General features: G+C 35.2%; 1 pseudogene; it reads right to left on the reverse strand.

Annotated features, from left to right (window-relative positions):
• The window catches only part of LOC121321103, a 41,972-nt pseudogene that overhangs the window by 12,853 nt on the left and 3,773 nt on the right, over nt 1-25,346 (reverse strand).

Here is a 25,346-nt window from a genome sequence, read left to right on the forward strand (position 1 = left end):
CACAATTGTGATAATGTTGGATGTTGTTTGCAGCAAGGGTTATTAAATTGTTGCTTCCAGGATGCCGTGGTAGACTCTACCATTTGTTTAAATTAAGTGAAAACAAACAAATAAACCAACCAAACAAAAAGCTTGCAATGTCAATACTCATTAGATCCAAGTGTAGAACAACCACCTGCATCCCATGTGGGAAATAATAAAACTAATAATCTACTGTATATGATACAAAGAGGCCAACTCAAATTAAACCTGGAAAAGATATCCAACATTAGTAAACTGACTTAGCCATTGATATAGCTGGGCATTATGTGAAAAACAATGCAGTTGTATTATGCAGGTTTTGTACAGCTGACTATGTATATATATATATTTTACATACTGAAGGTTTTTTTTTTTTAATTAATTAATTTTTAGAAACCATGTTCTTGTTTTGCTTTCCTGATGTCACATTTAAAACCATTTGTTGATGCAGTAATAAGCAGGAGTGTGCCTGTTTAGCTCACTGTGTGAGTGAGCAGCAAAAAGGATTAAAATCAGCAAGATTGTGAACCGCAGCCAAAACTAAGGTAAACAAACTTGTAAGCCAACAAGGTATGTTTTATAAAAATCAAATATGGAAAAAAATGTACAAAATTAGGAATCATATTACAACATGTAACCCCATTTTGGAGCACTGCAGATATTAAGATAACTTTTAAATGAGCAAGACATTCCAAAACATTACACAAAAATACAAACAGAACATAAACATGTCTGTTCAAATACTTTGTTCATACTGCTATTTAAAGCAAAAGCACATACTTCACTAAAACCAGAATATCTTGTTTGATGGTTTCAAAACTTGACAGAGGTGTTCAGGTTTAATATAAAGCTTACATGGCAATGGTCCAAAACAAATGTTTCATCTTGTTTCAGTTGATATAATTTGATTAAATAAATGTAAAAAAAAGATCCACCTCTGTTTAAGGCGCCGTTTAGCTGTTGTCTGAACATTAGCTCCATATCCATATGAAAAGAGAACTATCTCTGCTTCATCCTCATTCTCCACTGCAAGAAGCAATTCAGAATTATTGGACAGTGTGTAAAGTTAGGAAACAAAATGCTGAAACAAAAGGACTAGGTTTGAATAAAGTATTTACTATTGAAGTTGTTTCACCATTTAATACAACTATCAAAAGGACATATTTGCAGAAATTAAGTTTTTTTTTTTTTGCCAAATTATTATTGCCCCCCACCATGTGTATTGAATCCTATGTAGGCCCACTTGTGCAATTTTGCTCTCTGTATCTTTTTAAATGTATTTATTTTTTTTAAACAACTTCAGTGGTGTTCTGTATGTTGTTTAGTATTGTGGCAGGGCTGGAGTTAGAATTCCCCTTCCTGATGAGATAAGGGGGGGTGGGGGGGGAGTGGCCAGGTTCTAATTGATTTATTGAGTGATTAGAAAATTAGCCCTGGCCACAAGCTGGTTTACAAGCCTGGAAGTAAATGTCAGTTTGAGATGGGTTGATTGGGAATCGTCACTACTGTGTGTGTTAACCAGAGTCACCAAAACATGGAAGGGAAACCGTATTATCTTGATAACTGTATATACCAGGATCGCTAGTACTAGGAAAGAATAGGGAAATATAACAATTGTGTAAAGATGGCACGAACATTTAAAAATGTATGCGAAAGTATAAAAATATGCTTAACAATGAGCACAAAGGCACCAACACATGTGAGTGTTTCTGTAGTGAATGTGCACAGTATGCAGCTATTTTACCACCTTAAGCCAACGCCAGTCTTAGACACAAACATCTAGCAAAACAATATTGCATGAAAATTAAGTTAGCTCAACACAGATCAAACTACCTCACCAAGCACAGGTTTAAAATGTGATAAATCACTAACAACCTGCCTAGCTGGAAAAAGAAAATTACAAGTAAATCACAAGTACTTGTATCTTTAATTTGTATGACCTACTTTCTGCGCTTGCATGGCAACATTTTTTTATTTTTTTTTTCAATTTTGATTAATAGGAACAATGGGAATACATTGAGTAATAGGAACATGATCTGTAATCCATTATGACAAGAAAACCAGCTTAAGTGAAATAATGTTTAATGCCAGGACTTGAAAGTAAATAAAGTAAATATAGGATGCATTTAAAAAAAAAAAAAAATGTTTACCAGATGGTGTGCCATGGGTTAAGTTAACTAACAAGTGATTCATGTTGGCAAAAACTATGGTTACCTGGCTGAAACTTAATTAAAAAAGAAATTGTAAACTTGCCTCCAATTTTTTCTGGTGTTTCTCACACTAATTGGCACTGACTGAGATTTTTGGCTGTTTCCTCCTGTATCATCCGAGCGCGCTCGGCTTCAAAAGGATTTGAACTTGACTTGGTTGAGCAACTCAGCAACCTGGCTGTCTGTTCCCAGCTGAAGCTGTCTGAACCTGAAAGAAGAATGGCATGCATTATAAATGGGGCTAAATCAACTCAATCTGAACAAAGGTTTTATCAGGTTGCTTGCAGTGCCTGCTGGGAATTGTCTTGAATCTTTCCGGAACGTGTCCTCAGCATGGTGCATTAGTAAATATGCTGGCTGAACTGGAATTGAAGAGGACATATTCCAGAACGCATTTTGCAGCATTTACACAAGCAAAATCTTCCAGAATATGAATAAGGAATAGAATCTAAAAAACAAAAAATAAGCCCACTGGAAATTGTTTTGTTTATTTATTTTTATAAATTTAGTAGTCACCAATAGTTTTTTTTATTTTTTAAATTTTCTCCCAATTTAAAATAGCAATTATTTTTAGGCTCAGCTCACAGTTACGACCCCACGCTGACTCGGGAGTGGCAAAGATGAACACACGCTTTCCTCAGCCGAACGCTTCTTTTCACTCTGCAGATCCACCGTGCAGCCACCTCAGAGCTACAGCGCCGGAGGACAACGCAGCTCTGCGAAGCTTACAGGCAAGCCCGCAGTTGCCTGGCCAGACTACAGGGGTCGCTGGTGCGCGGTGAGCCGAGGACAACCTTGCCAAACAGTTTACAGTTGAAAGGTTCACGTGACTTCCCCTTGCTCACAGTCAACGGCTATATTTTTCTCGCCAAATTTCCATGCTCCAAGGTCTTTCCTCTTAGTTCAAATCTTGTCTATTTGTGTTATAAATGCCTATCTCCAATAAATCACAGCTCAAACACCACTTGATCCCCAGGGTTGCTGTTTTTAAGCAATAGGGCCAATCAAAACATTGATACATTTTTATATCCATTAGTTGTGGTCTTTCATAACCTTTAAACAGCTATGTTTTCTATCAAAGTAAATTAGCATGTTTAAGCAAGGTTCTTATAATCAAGTTCACAGATTGTCTAAAACACATGGCTCTGCGTTTTTGAGCATGTGACATTATCGACTGCAAGGAATGTGGAACCAAAATGCATTTAGTAAAGACAAAACAATGGCACAATCGAGTAACCATTTAACTTTATATTTTGGATATACTTCATGTAAATATAACAGGGCGGAGGCTGGGTGCGAACCAGCGACCCGGCACACCGCAAGCAAGCATCTTAACCATAACAGCAATGCATCAAACAACACTGCTCATTACATACGCAGAAATATCAGGCACTAGCCCCTATTTACTGGTGAGTTGTTTTTGTTATTTTCTTCCCTCAATAGGGTTGTCAATAGGCGTGCATGAGTAAATTACATTATGGGAAGCAAAACGGCTTCTAACTCAACAAGTTGTGGTTTCTACCAAAGCAAAGACTGGCAAAGACTGCTCAAAGACCTGCAGTATGGATACTTCTGCGGCAGCAGCTGAAACTTTGGGGAATATAAACAAACTGCAAAGCCAAAAGGGTTTGCTTTAAAAGGGTACAAATAGGTGAAGTATACAATTACAACATGATCATGAGACACTACAGTTTCAATAGGGCTCTCGATTAATGGAAGGAATTGGGACTTATTTATTTTACACATTATATTAATAAACTGTGGCAACCTACTCATCTCAAGTGTAAAAAGAAAAATGGAAGCCTTAAAAGGCAAACAGCTCTTTAAAAGTAAAAAGAGAGCAACAAAGAGAAAGTTACACACATTATTACAGCAATTAAAGCAAGTGGTTTACATACTTTATGTGGAACTACTGTGTGGAAAATCAAACTGCCGCCAATGGGGAAAAAAAGGACCTTTTAGTATTTATAAGAAAATAAGAAGAAAAATACCCCCCCCCCCCAAAAAAAAAAAAATGAGTGCACTTAAAAAAAAGAAGACATGCAGTCAAATAAAACACCCAAGGAGCTGAGCTAAATCAAAGTAAATTGAGCATTTTCCACAGCAAGAGTCCAATGTAATTAAATTTCATATGTATATAGAACATAATTATAAAAAATATACAAATTTATGACTTTGCATGGTACACTGACTAAACACAACATAATACTTCAACACCATATCCATAGAGTAAATATTAAAACCTGTAGTTTATGACAAACAGAACAGCTAATTATGTCTGTTTAATGCAAAACTTATACAGAAATGTATGACAAAAACTCAAATGACGTTAGTAGAAAGGACCCAGGGGCATTTATCTTTTAATAAGAACTTCCACCTAGTTTCTGTTTCACAATCATCAATGCAGGGGACGTCAGCAAATCAAGGCGACATGTTGAAACATGAACACCACATTTTAAAACACTTTCCGACAACGATTTTGGAAATTAATTGCATGACAAAAACCATAATCTTTTATAAACACAGATGTGTATGAATACAAAAAAATAAAAATAAATATCTGACGCTTTAATATAATGTTTAATTATTTGTCTCGGAGGAATTTTAGCTGTATAAAGTCAATCTATATCTAGAGATGAGTTTTGCATTTTAATCCATCACCTGGAAGGATAACCCTACGCCTGTGTTGAGATTTAGAGATAGAAGCAGACATTAAAAATAAAAAAAAGGTTTGTCCCCTCGTCTCTTATTTTGTTATATTGTAAGACAACCTATTATTAGATCCTTTGATCTGATGTGAGTGACATTTAGATTTGATATATGCGCTTTAATATTTTTTAAGTTGACTTAACTTAAATATAATATTATTTATGTTTTCTTAATTCACAAGTATAACAAGTATACTCTTTAGCTAATATGTCATGTGTTAACAGCTTACTAATTCTTAGATTGGTTTAACTGGAGTCATTATTTGGTTGTACAGTTTGAACATATGGAGGATACGTGACTGACTTGTAGGTAAATCAGTTGGTGTGATATCCCCTGTGAATTACTCCAGGACCTCAAATAAAGACAATAAAAATATGTTGTGTTTGAGACAAAATGACAAATTTAAAAATCATCATGCAAGGTGCTCCAATACCATATTCTAGATTCTTAACAGGACCCTACAGAACATTCGTGGTTTACAATTATCTATTATAACACTATGTCTGGATTTTTGTTTTGTTTCCCTTGCTTGTATTTAATGTATAGCTTTTGATGGCCAAATGAGGCAGGCTGCACTTGCAGTTCTTCAACACAACCTAAAAACCCTGTTTAAGAAAATTACCCGATATAAGAGGTTGCTCAAGTCAAACTGGAACACTGACAAACATTTAAATATACCCTCACATATTTTAAAATTTGAACTTTGAAGGAGAATTTCTCTCCCTAAAAGAAAACTACATGTAAACCCAAATCCAAGAGTGACTTTTTTTGCATGTAAACCAAGCCATAGTTGAAGAATTTAAAATGCTACTTCATTTTCTTCTTTATCCAAGAATAGAGCCGAGCGAGTGATTCATCAACGCCCTTTACATCTCAGCTGCAGCACAGCATCTGTCATTTTTGGCTCACAAACCAGCTCTTATGTGAATGCTAGCAATCTTTTTTCCCTTGCATAAAAACTCAGAGTATGTTTAACAACTGTAGTGAAGATCTGCTGGAATCTCAGGCATGCGTCTATAGCAATGCAACACAACTGTCCACCAACATGAGCAAATAAGGCTTGCAATGCTTAGAAGGAATACAAATCTTGTACTTTGGGTAATGCAAAAATGTGATCAATGAGAAATATAATGAAGAATATTGAACAAAATGGATATCTTCAAAAGCCTACATATAGTCTCCCTACAGAGATACTGGGGTGCATTTTTAGAACATTTTTTCCCGCTTTTTAAATATCTAACACACGTTTGTAGTGTTTCAGCAAGGCAGTGCATTTCTAGTATTATTTTTGGGAGAATTATGTACTACTGTATATATTAAATGCAGAATTTGGTCTTTCACCATTCAGCTAATGGCTTCATAATTTGAATTCACAACTGATGATCATGCATATGTATAAACATACAAAGGAATCTACACTACTCTAGAGTCAAACCACACTGAAAACATGCTTGCTCCAACATCACACAAATGTAGATTATACTGTATAGTGTAACATAATTACAATAAATAAAAGTGGTGGGATCACAAAAAAAAACCCCAAAAAACAACACAACACACACATCTTGTTGAGAAAATCATCCTGAGGAACTATCAACAACTATCCGGCATTGAAAGGAGTGGAATTTAACTTTGTGCCAAAAGGATTAAACAGTGCTTAATGATGGAGCCAGAAAAATGTTTTCAAACATATATTGCCAGTTGTATTATATACAAAATCCAGGTAAGTCTAGATACTAAAAGGCAAATAAAGACATAACAATTGTACAATCATGGGAACAGATGGGTTGCGTGTTTTACACTTTTTAAAATCAGTTTTAGGAGGACCTTTTTTTTTTTTTTTTTTTTTTTTTTTTAAACATGCAGTCCTCAGGAACAAAGGAACTGCCAATAATTACAGGCATTGTATTGAAATAATCTTTCTGTCTACACTAAGACTGGTGTTTCAGATGACAGAGACTTTAAAAGAGATAGGTGCTTTTCTCAAGACTGTTCAACATTAGAAGAATCTGACATTTTAAGGACAGGATAAATGGTAGGCTTATTCAGTTGAGCCAGCTTAGTTCCTTTACAGAAGTCATGAACAAAATACACATTACAATTAATAACCAACATGGGCTATTTAAAGATCTGAGAGATAAGGTATACAGACTTCACAAATTTCAAAGAAACATGCTTCAAGTGCACTTTACAGTATTCTCTCTTTGCAGAAAGTGAACATAGGATATTTGTTTTCATTCTGTGTTACATTTTTAGATGATCTGACTTCAAACTTGACTTTGAACCAACTGCCTCGCCCTCAAAAATAAATACATTTCAACCCTCATTAAAGCAATTGTAGCTTTATTTCTAGTTACTACTGTAGTTCTCTACAGTTTTTTTAAATTCATGTGAAAAATGGCAATACAATTATATTTTTTTTATTTTTTATTTATTTATTTTTTTAATAGAATTACTGTGAACCAATTTTCCACAGAGCACAATATGGTTTGGTCCAGGTTTCATTTAACAATGCAGGCAATATTTCTCGCTTGTAAATCAGAACATTCTAAGTCAACACGACACATCATCAAAGCAAAGAGATGTCAGATAAACTGCAATTAACTTGTCTCAGCACTGGTACCATCAGATAAGCAGTTACCTCAGGTGCTTGCCTTAACTAGAACTTTATCAGTTACATAATATTCTATTTTTACACACCCTTATTAACAAGATGAGTATGTGAAGTGCAAAGGACTGCTGAATCTATCCCATACCCAGTTTACACTAGCCACTTTTAAGCTGGCTTTGAGGTGGTTTAAGTCTTTTTTTTTTTTTTTTTTTTTTTTATCACATAAAGGCAGCCGTCCAAGGACACCTCTTTGACAACAAAAATACGAATCGTCAAGGCAATGGTCTTTCCTGTAGCGACGTATGGATGCAAAAGTTGGACAATCAAGAAAAATGATAATCGAAAAAATGACTCCTTCGAACTCTGGTGTTGGCGGCGGCTTTTGCGCATTCCCTGGATTGCCAGAAGAACAAATCAATCAATTCTAGACCAAATCAAGCCAGAACGTTTACTGGAATCATTTATGACCAAATTGAAGCTCGCATATTTCGGACACATAATGAGGAGAGAGGACTCCCTGGAAAAAAAAGATTATGCTTGGAATGATGGAAGGAAAACAGAAAAGAGGAAGACCAAGATTAAGATAGTTGGATGCGGTCAAGAACGATACGAACATGAGTTTCCAAAACCTAAAGAATGCCATCAATGACCGAGAACATTGGAGGAACTTTATCCATCGGATCACCAAGAGTCGGATACGACTGAATGGATGAAACACACAAAGGCAGCCATCCTAAAAGTGGCCTGACCAGAGGGGGGCTCCGAGATAGCTTTGGGCTGCATTTTGCTCCATTGTGAACGCATCGAGGCGGCTCTGTGTTCGCTATGTACATTGGTGAGAAAGACCCTGATTGTTAGCATCAAACAGGCACAGACAACAGCAACAGGAAGTTGGGATTGTTGCTCGGAATACAGAACCAAAAAATATCGGTGACAGAACCCGGAGAGACTGAGGATTCCAAAATATAAAACAGACTTTTAGATTTGTGCTGGAATGTGAAATGTGCACAATTTATGTGGGATAAATGTGAAACAAGCCTAGTTGTCACAAAACTTTTTCAGAAAAATTGGGATTACCCAATTTTCCAGCCTTAATTTTTAGGTCCCGGTCGTACACACTAAAATTCCAGTTGTGATATTGTACTCACATTTAAAAGTACAAAACTGCATCAAATGTCTTCACACAAGGGGTGGTAGATATAACCTTATCGGGCATGCATTACAGTTCAAAAGAAAGTTTACAAACAAGAGGAGGCCATTCGGCCCATCTTGCTCACTTGGTTGTTAGTAGCTTACTGATCCCAGAATCTCACTAAGCAGCTTCTTGAAGGATCCCAGGATGTCAGCTTCAGTTGGTTCCAAACTCCCAAGATTCTCTGTGTAAAAAAGTGCCTCCTATTTTCTGTTCTGAATGCAATAAAGTTCAGGGGCTATGCACACATTTGGGGCCAGAGCCAGCTTAGGTCGGTGCTCAAGTATAAACACTCAAGTATAAACAAATCTTAAGAGGAACTTGATTAACTGGTAGAACAGGTTTTTGCAACCTCAAAGAAAACTATATGCCATAGTAATTTTCTTTTGTGACAGTAAGAATGGTAATGATTAGATTAGTTGCTGTGTACAACCCTGTAATTAAATTACAACAATTGTGCAATAGTATATTTGTAAATTTTAGATCAATGCCTTATATAGTGCAATTTGTGTGATTAATCACACAGAACATAATGGGCCAATAAGCATTATTATTCAGCGCAGCAGTACAAGTTTTTTTTTTTTGTACTGGATTGTATTTGACTCTTCTAGACTAAGGCATTGTTAGAGTGAACGTTTCAAGATGAGAAAGTCCAGGTGGTCTTTTTTTTTTTTTTTTTTTTTAATGATTTCTTTACTTGGAAAATGATTGTCCGAGGAGATTATCTGTGAGGTTTATAAATTAACAATGCAGGGTAAAATTTTTGTGTAAACAAGACTGGTCCAATTATAGAGGAACTTATTTTTTTTATTATTCTCCTGAAGTTAACCCATCTGCTTTTATACTTTGGCTTCAAGTTATAAAATCATTTTTTAACCATCTAACTGCCTTCTCACCTATACTGATATTCACACTTCTGTGAAACAGATGCTCTCGACCCACTGTGTAAAGCATAAGAAAGATCAATGAACACACATGCACATACTTCATTTGTATCCAGGCCAAGGTAGTATCATCCATAACTTTTAGGATTGATGTTACTGTACCATGATTAGCTCAATTTATGATTAGACCTAGTTAGGAAAATTCAAGTAGTGCTTTAGCCTTACATTAACTAAAGACAAATTGGAAACAGAATCACCACCACCCTTCAGTAATGGTGTAACACATGCAGATATTCATATTTTAGGTATTTCATTTGTCAAAATAAATGAAAAAAATATGAACAAAGGTTCAGCTATAATATCAGCAGCAACTTTCATAAAGTAAGGATCGGGATCGTCTGGATCTGCAGATGTATCGCTAGATCTTTAAGCGCCTGTAGAACTTCACTGTAGTCAATAGCTCTGTGCCAGTGTAAATAGGGTTAAGTTTGGTAGGGATGGAGTTAAATCTGTCCCTGGCAACAATCACAGGTGTGGCCATTTCCAAATAAGGTAACCGAGTGCCAATTGGGGAATGGCCATCTGTATAAAAGGGGAGACATCCTTTGTTTGTTGGGTAAGAAGTAAATGAGTTTGTGAACTGTGTTGTAAATGGTTTTGTTTTATGTAGTGAAGGTGAATGTCCAGCCTACAGATTATTGTTTTGTTTAATCCTTTTGTTTTGGCCCTTGTGCCTTTTTCTTTGTGTTAATACATGTGCGCTTTAGAGCAGTGGTTCTCAATCTGCAGACCACTGGTAGTCTGTGAAAAGGTTACATAATTATGGTAAAAACAGTAGTTTATAGATTCCATTGCAAACCCAACATTTGAGATCCTGAAAACTCAGCTACAGAAGCAGGAAGAAAATGCATACATGGAGAAGTTTAAAAAAAAGGTCTAAACTCTTTATATAGTTTCGGAGTGTCTAAAATGTATTCTTTACTAGGAAGCTAAGCTTATAACGAACAAAGCCGTATGGTAATGCAACACAACACACAAGCCCTGGAGTGTTATCCTGCTTAAAAAACAGAAATAACACAAAAAACTGTTTTTATTTATTATTATTATTATTATTATTATTATTATTATTATTATTATTTACTATTATTATTATTATTTTTTTTTTTTTTTATTTTATTTTTTTTAAACAGACAATTGTATTATACATCACGGAGCACGGAGGCTATCATAACAAAATTGAGCACTCTTGACCAGCTGAATTACGCACTGAAGTATAGAATTATTGTAACTCTGTTTACATTTTCTAGACAATTGTTTTTCAGTAAGTTGTTAGCTTGTTAAATCTTTGTGTCTCTTGTAAAATCGATGAGTCGCCTCAGCGATAATACCATAGTGATCTTTTTTACATGCTTATTTTTCATGTAGCTACACAGTTTATTGTGTGATACTCTGTGATAAAAAAAAAAAAAGATCCAGGTGGTCCGTGAACAAAAAAGTTTGAGAAGCACTGCTTGGGCTTGAACTGCAGCTTCTGTCTCTGCTGGTAACAGCTTGGGCCATGAAAAAAATATGTATGCTGGGCATCACCTTCACTACATCAAACAAATCAGTTCACAACACAGTTCATAAACTCACCTAATTAGAACTCAATTACCTAATTGGGGAATGGCCACACCTGTGATTGTAGGCAGGGACAGATTTAATCCCATCCCTGTTCTGCTACAAGCTCTAAATTTAATTTGAGTAGTAAAACAAAAGTTATCTAATAAAATTGATGAGAATAAGGACCTATTGCTGTAAGGGTAAAATGAAACTTTAATGATGTGATCAGGTACAGTTTCAGCTTAAGCCCCAAAACCAAGTGGACCCAGCTTAATGCCTTACACATACCCCCATTACTCTCTGCATGCAGAAGAGATCAAGACTGTTACCCATTCAACAACAATATGTAGAGATAGCAAAGAAAACCACTTTTTTATATTGAATCCTTGTGTGTCAAGGCTGCCAAGACAAACCCCTGGGAATTGACTTGACTAATATTTCACTAACATGTAGAAAGTTATGTTACCCACGTTCTTTGCAGTGCATTTACAATGTTTTTCAAGGTTGGAAGGCTGATGCTGTTTCAGTCATTGCAAAGCTGATTTCTGGGGAGCAGCAAAGCAAATCACTTCTTAAACAAGTCCAGCCGTTTACTTGAAAAAACAGTTCTGTCAAAACGACATTCTTTGCTGCAACAATTTCAATTATATTAGCCACACCAGAGTATGGTGGGAGGTGCTCCCCAAGGTAGGCCTTTGTTTTTTTATTTTAATTTATTATAGAAATGTGACAAGGGAGATAGTTGTCTTGATTTTACCCTTTTCAGTTTTACACTGGCTGCCAAAAGAACAAGGGAGTGTAAGCATAAGGATACATTATTATTTTCATAAGCTTATGAAAGAACGTGAGAAAATGTCAACATTTTTTAGACATCTTAAAAACATTTGGAACAATTTTCAGAAGCTTTTTATTAGGTAATCTAATTATATCTATCTATCTATCTATCTATCTATCTATATATCTATATCTATATCTATCTATATATATATATATATATATAATATATATATATATATATATATATATATATATTTGACCTCCTCACTTAATGCAGTGATTATGTGTAAACACACCAGCTTCCCAATAGATTTTTTCCCAAAATAGTTTTTGCTCAGAAGAGACAACTTCCCAAAGTTTTGGTATATATCTGCATATGTATGTATGTCTACTGAATTACATAATATTCACATTTAAATGATCAGTACTTGAATCTTGCCCATTATACATTATGGTGTCTGATTTTCAAAACTTGGCAAGTGGATTTGAGTAGATTTACAGATTTGATTGATTTCAAAAGTTTAAATCTACTTTGCTTTTGCACGCTAACTTAAATGAAATGTTCTTTTTCGCCAAGTTATTTTGTTTAGGTAAATATGCAGTTCCGGAGCATTATTAACAGATATTTACTCAACGTAAGAGTACAAAGCTTTGAAAATCAGAACCAAAGTGTCTGGGTTACTGTGGATTTTATTACACACGTTTGAGAAGTCATAATCCTCCGTTTGCTTTTTATTTTACTTTACTTAATCCCCTTCACTTTGTTTAGTTAAGGAAACAATAGCAAGATTACAAATCGGTAAGCAGTTTCTACAGGATAGTTAATGCTTGTCTAAAAACATACCATCATCTTATTCTTAACCAAAAAAAACCAAACAAAAAAAAACAATTCTCTTTTATAAAACTAGATATAAAAATTTGGTAACATTCCTCTGTGACGGAGGTGGAGGGGATACAGTTAAGCATTAAGACATGACAGGGGTGCGATTAACATGAGGTAATCACACCCCTATAAGTATTATGAGGCACGGTGCAAAGAAATTTGACCATTTCCTTTCAATCTGTCTTGCGCATCTTCCACATTATACAGGACCAATATAAATAACATTGGAGTATAAAATAGTTGAGACACTGTTATAGTATAATAAATACAACTGTGAATTTAACGGAACTAGCTGTAGCACTTACATTTCTTTCTAGATTTAATGCTAGTTACCGTCCCGCTGCAGCAGTTGTAAATGGATTGGTTTGCACTCCTTTTATATCTTGGCTACTAAGTACAAAAACTTAATTCAAAATATTTTTATACTAACAGTAGCAGCCTGGCTACTGGCAACATTGCCGCCCATCAACCCTTTAAAGTCCCTGTTCTTGGCCCAGGACTTTCAGCGAGACTTGTGGGATTTTAAGGGGGGAGGTGGCCATTGAGGCCAGGTGTGTTTTGCATGGGGGGGTGGGGGGTGGGGGTGTATATGGCAAAGTGCCCACCCCTGTGTATATTTTGTATTATCTGTTATGTGTTAATGTTGGTGTATAGTCATTGGTACATGGGATATAAACGGGTCTGTGTAACACGAGTGTTTAAAATGTATATTTATATTTAGGCACAAGGATTGCACAGCACTTCACGTGTAGGTAAAAAGTAATACTATGTGAGCACGGGGAATTGCTCTTTATTAACTCACGTGCGTGTCACGAGACTCCAACTGAATGATTGATAGCAATCGAGTCTTGGCACAGCTGCATAAAAGCTGCATGTTTTTACCCACTCGGGGTTTGTGTATTAGGTGAGTGGAGAATGGGATTGGAGACAGAGGTAATGAGAATAAATAATAAAATAATAATCATTAAAGAAGCTCACCGTGTTTTGTTTAGTGATAGTCCGTTTTGTTTATCTCTTTTGTTTTGGCGAATGTGCCGTATACTTGTGTTTTTGTTTGTTACCACCGTTTATTTTCTATCTGTTCTGTTCACTCATTAAATGCTGAGCGAAGCCATTCGCTCAGCTCCACCAAACTCCACCTCTCTCTTTGTTTATTTTCCTGTTTCTGGTCGGACGTCCCCCCACTCCGACCGTCTTTGTGACAGATGTGCATTAGTCTGAAATTACAGCTTGAAAAAACAGAGTCTGAAACATTGACAGATCGGATCCCCTATTAAATACAGGTTTCAGTCTCATTATGGCCCAAACATGTCAGTCCCTTTTTATACGAATATATGGCTATCATCCCACCAGAGAAAAAAATTAATCTTCCTTTTTTTTTTTTTTTAATCTGTAGTGTTTATTGCGTCACGCTATTGGTTAATGAAGCATAATAAAATAGTCTTTATTTAAAATGAATATAGGTGTCAGCATTTGCATAACAAACAGAACAATATAAAAACAGCAACACTGCAATTGGTTAAGGAGAATTATTGTACTGGCACATATAAAATATGCAAATGTATACTGGGGAAAAAAAAAAAAGTACACTGTTTCAAATAAAAATGGCTTTATTATATCTACCAGGTGTTAAGTAAATCAACTAAAGTAATACATTTAAATTAAAACTTCAGAATTGTGCTTTTCTTAACAGAAGTCAGTCTTAAATGATCAAGAAACACACTATTTTAAAATCATATATGAGAAACCAATCAATAACAGTTAAGGGTTTGTCAAAATGCCAGTACGTGTTATATGCTGTACATAAATGTCACTAATAATAATAATAATAATAATAATAATAATAATAATAATAATAATAATAATAATAATAATAATGAGACACCCTACACACTACGTATTAACTATGGTTAACGTTTGTAAATGTGCTTCTTTTGACAAGGCTAGAATGGCTAGAACATGTCCACTGCTCTATCTTAGCATGAATTTAATTTTAGCAGTTCAAATTTGTATTTAAGTATTTGATGTAATTTTGTTCTTTAAAATCTTTTCCAGCTTTCAAATAATTAAAAAAAATACTGCAATGACTTTTTCTCCTTATTAAAGTCAGCACTGCTACATTACATCACACAGAAGTTTATAAACAACCCAGTATTTTTGGAAAATAGTATTTTTATGCAGTCATTTGAAAAGATAAAGCTCTTAGGCAGTAGTTTTTCAAAAAATGATAACATATTCAAAGCTAACTCACAAACTCAAATAAAAAAATAAAAACAATTTAGTATAATGAAGGAAAGCTGACTGCAATATGACCACAATGCCTGGGCTACAGTGCAATTTCCCTTTCAAATACACCACACTCAAATATAAAGTAATCCACATAGACCTATATTAACAATAGTTTACACCACACTCAATTAGTTCCTTCTTAAACTTCTAAAAAACAAAACAGGGTGGCATCTTCTGCCAAACTAGTTCTTAACTCGTCCCATTACACTGAATGAATGCATATTTAATTAAACAGTACAAGCATTAAGATATCAAGCATCACATTTTTTCCATATTGAGTCCTGAATGATATATATATATATATATATATATATATATATATATATATATATATATATATATATATATATATATATATATATTGTGATGGAGTGTACATTCCAGAACAATATTGGTCAGCTGGGAGGCCGTGGCTGTAAGGAATGTACACTCCATCTGCCTAAAGGTTGTACGGTTAGGTTCAAAGGAAACTAAAATGTGAAGACAACATAAACTAACTGGAGAGTAAACAAAGAAATTAAATAATATAATGTTCTTGTGGTTAAAACTAAAGATGGGAAAATTGATTAACTACTAAATGATAATGGTGTGATAAATAAATGAGTTAAAATAATTAAATCTGTATCAGTAAGTAGGTCTAATTTAGTAGAGACCATACATGGGGGGGTATTAGGACCCAGTAAAGGTTACTAGAGTTGTAACAAACACCAGGTTGATTCAATAAGCCAATTAATTATGTTTAAAAGGGTGTGAGTGTGTGTGTTTCAGGGTGGGTGATAGTAGGAGTTGATTGAAGAGAGAGACGAAACGGTGAGAGATCGGAGAACTTTAAAAGTGGAAAGGAGAGTTTGTTTTTGAGGGTAAGCAGAATACGTGTACGTGTAATTACTTTAAGAAATGAAGGCCAATCTTTAAGACAAATCACAAGAACTTTGCAAGTGTCTGTAACTGCTGTGGCCAGGGCCATCAAACGATTTGAAGAAACTGGCACTCATGAGGACCGAACAAGGTCAGACAGGCCAAGGGTGACCTCAGAATCAGAGAACAAATTAATTCGAGTCACAAGTCTGCAAAACCGGACATTAACTGCCCCAAAATACAAGCTCAGCTAAATGCTACTAGAAGTACAGATGTTTCAGCATCAACTGTTCAGAGGAGAATGCGTAAAGCTGGCCTAACTGGAAGAACTGCTGCAAAGAAACCATTGTTAAGAGTGCAGAATAAGAGGAAGAGACTTGCCTGGGCCAAAAAACACAGAAACTGGATGTTTGAGGAGTGAAAGTCAGTCTTATGGACCAATGAGTCAAAATCTGAAATATTTGGGTCCAACATCCGAGTATTTGTAAGACGCAGAGAGGGTGAGCACATGAGTTCTGCATGTGTGGTTCCCACGGTCAAGCATGGAGGAGGCAGTGTCATGGTCTGGGGTTGCTTTGCTGGTGAGAGAGTTGGTGATCTTTACCAAGTCCATGGCAGGCTCAACCAGCATGGCTATCATAACATACTTCAGAGGCATGTCATTCCATCAGGATTATGGCTAGTTGGGCAGTCCTTCATTCTTCAGCAAGATACTGACCCGAAACTATCTGGCGAAGAAGGAAAGTGAAGGACAACTCAATCTAATCACCTGGCCTGCTCAGTCTACAGACCTCAATCCCCCAGAACTTGTATGGGACAAACTGGACAGAAGTCAAAGCAAAGCTACCCACAAGCGCCCTACATCTCTGGGAATTGCTGCAGAAGAGCTGTGAAGTCATGTTGGGTGATTTCCTGCTGAAACTTGTTAACCGAATGCCTCGTGTTTGTGAGGCTGTTATTAAGGCAAAAGGTGGTTATTTTGAGAAATCCAAGATTTAGGACAATTTTCAATTTTCTTGAACATTGCTTTGATACTCCTTATGTTTTGTTTTGTATACTGTAACATGTGTTTTCATTTCCAAGTATTTACAGAAACGTATATGACGTAAAACATTGTCAATTATGAAAAAAACCTAGTTTCCAGCAAGTATACTCAAACTTTTGACTGGTACTGTGTGTGTGTATATATATTGTAAAGTAGCAGGGAGAGGGATAGATTCCTCCCTGTCTAAAACAGGTGGAAACGTACTTTTGGTTTAAAGTCAGTTCTGTTGTTAAGTTGTTTAATTGTTAATTATCCCCTGCACCTGGCTGTCATTGTAAATCAGAGCCAGGTGCAGGGTATTTAAAGAAAGCAGCCAGTCTGTTCAGGGCTGCTGGTGTGTGAGGAGCTTCACTCAAATGCTTTGTTACCATCATGAAGGTGCACAGACATGATCCCATAAAAAGAGGTTTTCCTGGATCTGAAGCACATTTAAAAAAAAGTTTCACCGTCTACTGCTAGGATTGGAAGAATTCTATGACATGCAATGGAACGTACAGATTAAACAAACAAATACTATCCACAAATGGAAGTGCTCACCTTGATGCCACATATTTTTCATGTTTCTTCCCGGGCTTTCTTTGCTTCTTCAAGATGAATCTGAAGCTTCTCCAAACGATCATCTTCATGGGCACATTGCACATTGAGCTCCAGATTTTAACGATTTAAATACTCTTTATCCTTCTGTAATAGAGTGACTGACTGCTGGAGGGTAACCACCTGTATAACACAATACAGTATCAAAGAAATTCATTCTCACATTTTGTTAGTGTCAAGGGGTATTACATTTTAATAGTAGTACAGAATTGTGCCTTTCCATTTATGTGCGGTGCCAAAATCAAACTATAAACTAAAGCTTCAAATGAAATTATTTAATATCATCTAATTTTCCATTAATTCCAGAAAAAATAGTCAGAATGTTTCACTAATTATTTGTGCACATTTGTTATTTAACAGATGTGGGGATTGTTTTTATAATGGTAGAAAAAGTCTGAAATGTACCTCTTTGCTGAAGTCATTCCTTTCCTTTGTTTGTGCTTTGTGTGTCACTTCAAGTATTTCAAAGTGTTTTCTAAGGTCTGAAATATCTTGCTCAAGAGAGTCTCTTTTGGAAATCAATACCAGTTAAACAGTTGTTATAAAGGAAATCTAAAGAACACTGTACAGGCATGATATTAAAAACAAATACATATAGCATTGCAACTGTCAGAAGAATGTATCAGCTAAATCTAACTTCTAGCTCTGACCGTATTCTTCTCTCTTCATCGAAGCTCTAGAGGTAGAATGCAAGAAGTTTACGAGTAACTGGATTTCTTTTTTTGGGTGAACAAAAAGGATGGATCCCTAGGGCACAGTGAAGGAAAGTTACATACAGTGTCTTGACAATGATATTCTGCCACACACGACAAAAATAATGTGAATTTCACACCTGCGAAGAATGTCATTCCAGAGAGGTTTTAGCTAGTGTTAGAAAATTAAACACTCTACTCAACAAGGTATAAAAACACGCATGCTTTTAGTTATGTATAAACCTCCATTAATGACTTTCGCTCACTTCTATGGATGCCAAGGTCCTCTGATAAGCTGTTTTTTTTTTTTTTTTGCCTGCAGTTCACCCACCTCTGCTCTTAATAGATGGACTACTTCATAGAATTTGATCTGGAAAAAAAAAAAAAAATACATACCATTTATTTTCATAATGCTACTAACAAAGAGGACAGTGCCTAACCATTTATAACATAAGACTGCATCATGGCATGGAAAGTCACCTTTAGAGTATGAACACGCTTAATTTGATACGTTTCCTGTGCAAGAGTTTTTTTGTTAAACTTGTTCTGATTTTATTCTAGCATATGAAGCTGGGCTTCTCAAACTCAGTCCTGGGGACCCCCTGTGTTTGCTGGTTTTCATTCCAACTTATCGCTCAATTACTAAACTAGACCCTTAATTAAACTAATAATTTGCTTAATTAGACATTTTTACTTGGTTTCAGCTCTTAACAGTTGCAGTCCAAGTTACTTATCAAATGTTACAACTAACTTGAAATATACAACTGTTCAAAAGCTGAAAACAAGTACAAATGTCTAATTAAGCAAATGATCCGTTCAATTAAGGGTCTAGTTAAGTAATTGAGAGCTCGGTTGGAATGAAAAACAGCAGACACGGGGTTTCTGGGACCGTGTTTGAGAAGCCCTGATATAGAAGATCTCCACATTAAATGGGAGCTCGCCAGCGCTGGATACCTTGTGGTTTCAAGCTCACGTGTTTTGTTTTTATTGTAGCTTCTGAAAATACAGGACAGCAAGTGTCTAGTGAAAACAATATATATATGGGGGGGGGGGGTTGCGTTATTTATTCATTTTACAAATTTAGACTCTTACTGTGTTATTATGTCTGCATACTTTCAATTTGATCACATAAGCAGTCCGACTCATTAAAGTAGTGTTTTTGTATTGGTTGAATAGAAAAATAATGCAATTCTATTACAAATGCATAAATCAGTGATTCTATTTAGTGATTTCCATAATAACTGTAAAATATGTTTAATGATTTATTATTGCAAAGACTACATACAACATAGCAATTCCATATAGACTTTGAACAATGCAATTAAAACCTGCATAGCAATACCTAACCGATAACTAGATCACTTCATTTGTTTTATGAACAAATTGTGCAAACTTATCACAGTGGTGAATGTCTTTTCAACATGGCCCACATTATGCCAATATTTTAACTCCAACATGTTTAACAGGCAACACAAATACACCTCAGATGTTCTGTTTTTCTACAATTAACTAACAGGTCCTACATGCTACTTTGCTAGCTGACAAAAACAGACCACACACCTTGTTGCTATACGGAAACTGGTAACATCCGCACATCACTGTCATCTCACAAACTCAAATGCAATGTGAAACCAACTTCACTGCACAGATTTCATTTCACCTGCAAATGAACCATAGCTTTTTTGTTTCTGCATATGTGGAATACATGTATCAGGACGCCCCCTCCACCACATATAAAACCATCCACATGGTGGTTATGTTTCCAGTCCATTTCCAAAATGGTCAGAAACTTTCAACAACATGGTAGGGCACTCCTGCTCCAAAGGGCAATCTGTTTTACACATACCAGCATATGTTTGTACGTGATGTTCAATTTCTTATTTACAAGGTTAACATTTAAACATGTTTTAATCCTACAGTTGTTTAAAAAACAATCATAAACAGACCTAGTGCTAAACATACTCTTTCGTGGATCTATATAACACAAGTCTCATTTTTTCATCACAGTCTTAGATTAGCTTGTGAACGGCAAGAACAATATTACCTCAGACAATACACCCAGAGAATTATGCACAGAAAAAAAAAAATCAATTATTCAGTATTTCTGTACAAATATGTACAAAGTATTGTGCAGTTGTGTTGGGTTCTTCTCATACTGAATATAAAAATACTAGCATAACTATAATAATAATAATAATAATAATAATAATAAATAATAATAATAATAATAATAATAATAATAAACAATAATAACAATAATTGTTTTCTACTTATTATGATTTTTTTAAACATAATATTTGTTTAAAAAAATTAGTATACGTTAAACCCCACTTGACAAAAAATAATTTGCTTTCATATATTACGTCTTTTTTTACATCTGTAACTTACAGTAATTTTGCCTTTTTACATTTGCTCTATTTCCTCTAATGCGGTAGTAAAGACTGTAATAACACGTGTATGAACGACATGTCTAAATCTAAAAAGAAAAGTCCCATTTGGGATTTTTTTGTAAAATATTTCAATGCATTATCATATTGAAATTTCTAGGACCTTGTAGACAATACCATCGTAGCATAAAAGGGAATGAATACTAATAATTTGCATTTTTGTAGTTCTGCAAAAAAAAAAAAAAAAAAAAAAAAAAGTTGAAATAAACAATTTAAGACCTCTGTTTCTTCTAACATTTCCTCATCCACAAAAGCAAAACTTTTGCTACAAAAGATTTTTCATAAAATTATTTGTTCGAGATGTTGTTTCCATTGGGGTATGTACATTTCTGACTACAACTGTACATCATGTTTTAACTAGACTATTTTTTTTTTTAACATTTTGACAAATAGACCTCACACAGAAAAACAATTTTATTACCATAATTTCTCATTAGCTGCGCTAACGGTAACCTACAGTCCCCCACTCTTTTTTATTGACTGCCTATTTACAGTAAATACTGGCCATGCCCTCTATAAAAATACAATATGATAAAAAAAAAAAAAAAAAAAAAATCAAAATGATTGATTATTGCACATTAAAACAACAAAAAAAAACAAAACACAGACAACAACATTTGCTCCAGTGTAATGTTTGCACCACTTGAAATACAAAGAATTAGCATACTAATACAAAATATAAGCAAACAAACAATTTTTTCTCCAAAAGGAATAAACAGCTGATGCTTAACTATGGTATCTTTTGACTCCCGTTCCAGCGGACAGTTAAAATCTGCATATCACTATTTTGTCACCATAAACCGCTTACATCCCCTTTACAGCATGGTTTAATTGTTGTGTGCGGTTTAGGCATTTTAGAAACAAACACCTCTTCTCTTCCATCAAAATTTAAATTACTACAAAACTCGCTCCAAAGTCAACATCTGCTCAAGCGCTAGTCAGAGCTTCCGTTTCCCTTCAGACCGTGTCTATGGTAACGGCTGAGCCTTGACAACTTTGATTGCAAGTATATATTTAAATTATTTTTTGTATAAACCTCCCAATTTAAAAATGCCATTCTATGTTTGCTTTATAATGATTTTTCGTTTTATATTTGCATTTCGTTTTATAATATGTTGCACTTCTTTTTATTTTGTGCTATTTGGTATATGCGAAAAACACGGGGCTTTACTGATAAACAATAACTGGAAACAGGTTTACTCTATATTATTACTTATTTCAAAGATGTCAATACTAAACCCACATAAACAGACCGTAAATGCAATGACACACTTCTAAAGGAAATAAAACATTTATACCTGGAAACCAACGTTACTGATGGCCATGCTTTAAATAGGCTGAAATGGTTAATTTTGAAAGTATGAAACAAATTCAGTAAAAGAAATAAAACATGAAAAGACAAGAAGCAGCAAAAGCTTTACACCCTGAACACCTGTGGATTTTCCTCTAATGGTTCAGTAAGAGCTGTTTCTATAAAGCTCACTATATACAGTAGACATTACAGCACCACCTAGTGGCCCCAATTATTTACAGTCAACCCCTCTACAGTTTACACTACAGAACTATCAATTCCAATATAATTGTTGTTGGTTTGAAGTAATGGCAGTGTGGTCCAGTGGTTAAAGTCCAGGGCTTGTAACCAGAAGGTCACCGGTACAAATCCCACCTCTACCACTGACTGACCACGGGCCACTGTGTGACTTAACCTCCTTGTGCTCCATCCTGCAGATGAGATGTTAAATCAGTGTCCTATTCTAAGTGACTCTGCACATAATGCACAGTTTGCAGCCTACCTTGGTAAAGTGCTATGTGATGGTGGCCCACTATGAAAGGCAGTATTTAAAAACTAATTTATTATTATTATTATTATTATTATTATTATTATTATTATTATTATTATTATTATTATTATTATTATTCTGGGTGCTATGCTTGATAAACCTGAACTATTTACATTTTGGGTATCTTTTCCCCCAAAGAAAAAATTATATGTTCCATTATATCATTTTTTTTTTTTTTTATCATCAATTTAAAAGTTCATAAACCATTTTTTTGTTTACAAAACTAGGGCTTAAAAGGTCATGACAGTTGTTGTTCCAAACATAAGAGTTGCCAAGGACCTGCAAATAGCTACAAATTGAACCAATATTACAAAAGGTGGAGCCCACAAGATACTTGTTTAGCTAGTCAGCATTTTAAATCCCTTATAATTAGGGCTTCTGTTTTTTGGTTATAACAGATAAACCGGAAAAACACTGGAAATGGTTACTCAATTCATGCTGACTTCAACCCTTTCCCATTTAAAAAAACAAATACGCCTTCTACAGTTGGGCAATGTCACGCCTTGTTCACAGGATTTAAAGCTATATCACAGTTATAAGAACATAAGAACATAAGAAAGTTTACAAACGAGAGGAGGCCATTCGGCCCATCTTGCTCGTTTGGTTGTTAGTAGCTTATTGATCCCAAAATCTCATCAAGCAGCTTCTTGAAGGATCCCAGGGTGTCAGCTTCAACAACATTACTGGGGAGTTGATTCCAGACCCTCACAATTCTCTGTGTAAAAAAGTGTCTCCTATTTTCTGTTCTGAATGCCCCTTTTTCTAAACTCCATTTGTGACCCCTGGTCCTTGTTTCTTTTTTCAGGCTGAAAAAGTCCCTTGGGTCGACACTGTCAATACCTTTTAGAATTTTGAATGCTTGAATTAGGTCGCCACGTAGTCTTCTTTGTTCAAGACTGAACAGATTCAATTCTTTTAGCCTGTCTGCATATGACATGCCTTTTAAGCCCGGAATAATTCTGGTCGCTCTTCTTTGCACTCTTTCTAGAGCAGCAATATCTTTTTTATAGCGAGGTGACCAGAACTGTACACAATATTCAAGATGAGGTCTTACTAGTGCATTGTACAGTTTTAACATTACTTCCCTTGATTTAAATTCAACACTTTTCACAATGTATCCGAGCATCTTGTTAGCCTTTTTTATAGCTTCCCCACATTGTCTAGATGAAGACATTTCTGAGTCAACAAAAACTCCTAGGTCTTTTTCATAGATTCCTTCTCCAATTTCAATATCTCCCATATGATATTTATAATGTACATTTTTATTTCCTGCGTGCAGTACCTTACACTTTTCTCTATTAAATTTCATTTGCCATGTGTCTGCCCAGTTCTGAATCTTGTCTAGATCATTTTGAATGACCTTTGCTGCTGCAACAGTGTTTGCCACTCCTCCTACTTTTGTGTCGTCTGCAAATTTAACAAGTTTGCTTACTATACCAGAATCTAAATCATTAATGTAGATTAGGAATAGCAGAGGACCTAATACTGATCCCTGTGGTACACCGCTGGTTACCACACTCCATTCTGAGGTTTTTCCTCTAATCAGTACTTTCTGTTTTCTACATGTTAACCACTCCCTAATCCATGTACATGCGTTTCCTTGAATCCCAACTGCGTTCAGTTTGAGAATTAATCTTTTGTGCGGGACTTTGTCAAAAGCTTTCTGGAAATCTAAATAAACCATGTCATATGCTTTGCAATTATCCATTATCGATGTTGCATCCTCAAAAAAATCAAGCAAGTTAGTTAGGCACGATCTCCCTTTCCTAAAACCATGTTGACTGTCTCCCAGTACCCTGTTACCATATAGGTAATTTTCCATTTTGGATCTTATTATAGTTTCCATAAGTTTGCATATAATAGAAGTCAGGCTTACTGGTCTGTAGTTACCTGGTTCAGTTTTGTTTCCCTTTTTGTGGATCGGTATTACGTTTGCAATTTTCCAGTCTGTCGGTACCACCCCTGTGTCAAGAGACTGCTGCATGATCTTGGTTAGCGGTTTGTAAATTACTTCTTTCATTTCTTTGAGTACTACTGGGAGGATCTCATCCGGCCCAGGGGATTTGTTTATTTTAAGAGCTCCTAGTCCCTTTAACACTTCTGCCTCAGTTATGCTAAAGTTATTTAAAACTGGATAGGAACTGGATGACATGTGGGGCATGTTGTCAGTATCTTCCTTTGTAAAAACTTGTGAAAAGTAATCATTTAACATATTTGCTATTTTTTTTTCTTCCTCTACGATTTTGCCATTTGTATCTCTTAAACATTTAATCTCCTCTTTGAATGTTCTCTTGCTGTTGTAATATTGGAAAAACATTTTGGAATTGGTTTTAGCTCCCTTAGCAATGTTCATTTCTATTTCTCTCTTGGCCTTTCTAACTTCCTTTTTGACTTGCGTTTGCAGTTCTGTGTACTCTTTCTGCGTACTTTCTTTTTGGTCCTTTTTTAATGCTCTGTAAAGTGCCTTTTTTCGCTGAATATTTTTTTTAATTGATCTATTAAACCATTTTGGCAATTTAGTTTTACATTTAGATTTGTCTACTTTAGGGATATAATTGTTTTGCGCCTCTAGTACTACATTTTTGAAGAACAACCATCCTTCTTCTGTGGGTGTTTTCTCTATTTTACTCCAATCTACTTCTGTTAGTCTCTGTTTCATGCCTTCATAGTTTGCTTTTCTAAAATTGTAAA

This window comes from Polyodon spathula, chromosome 9 (assembly GCF_017654505.1).
Source record: "Polyodon spathula isolate WHYD16114869_AA chromosome 9, ASM1765450v1, whole genome shotgun sequence".
NCBI lineage: Eukaryota > Metazoa > Chordata > Actinopteri > Acipenseriformes > Polyodontidae > Polyodon > Polyodon spathula.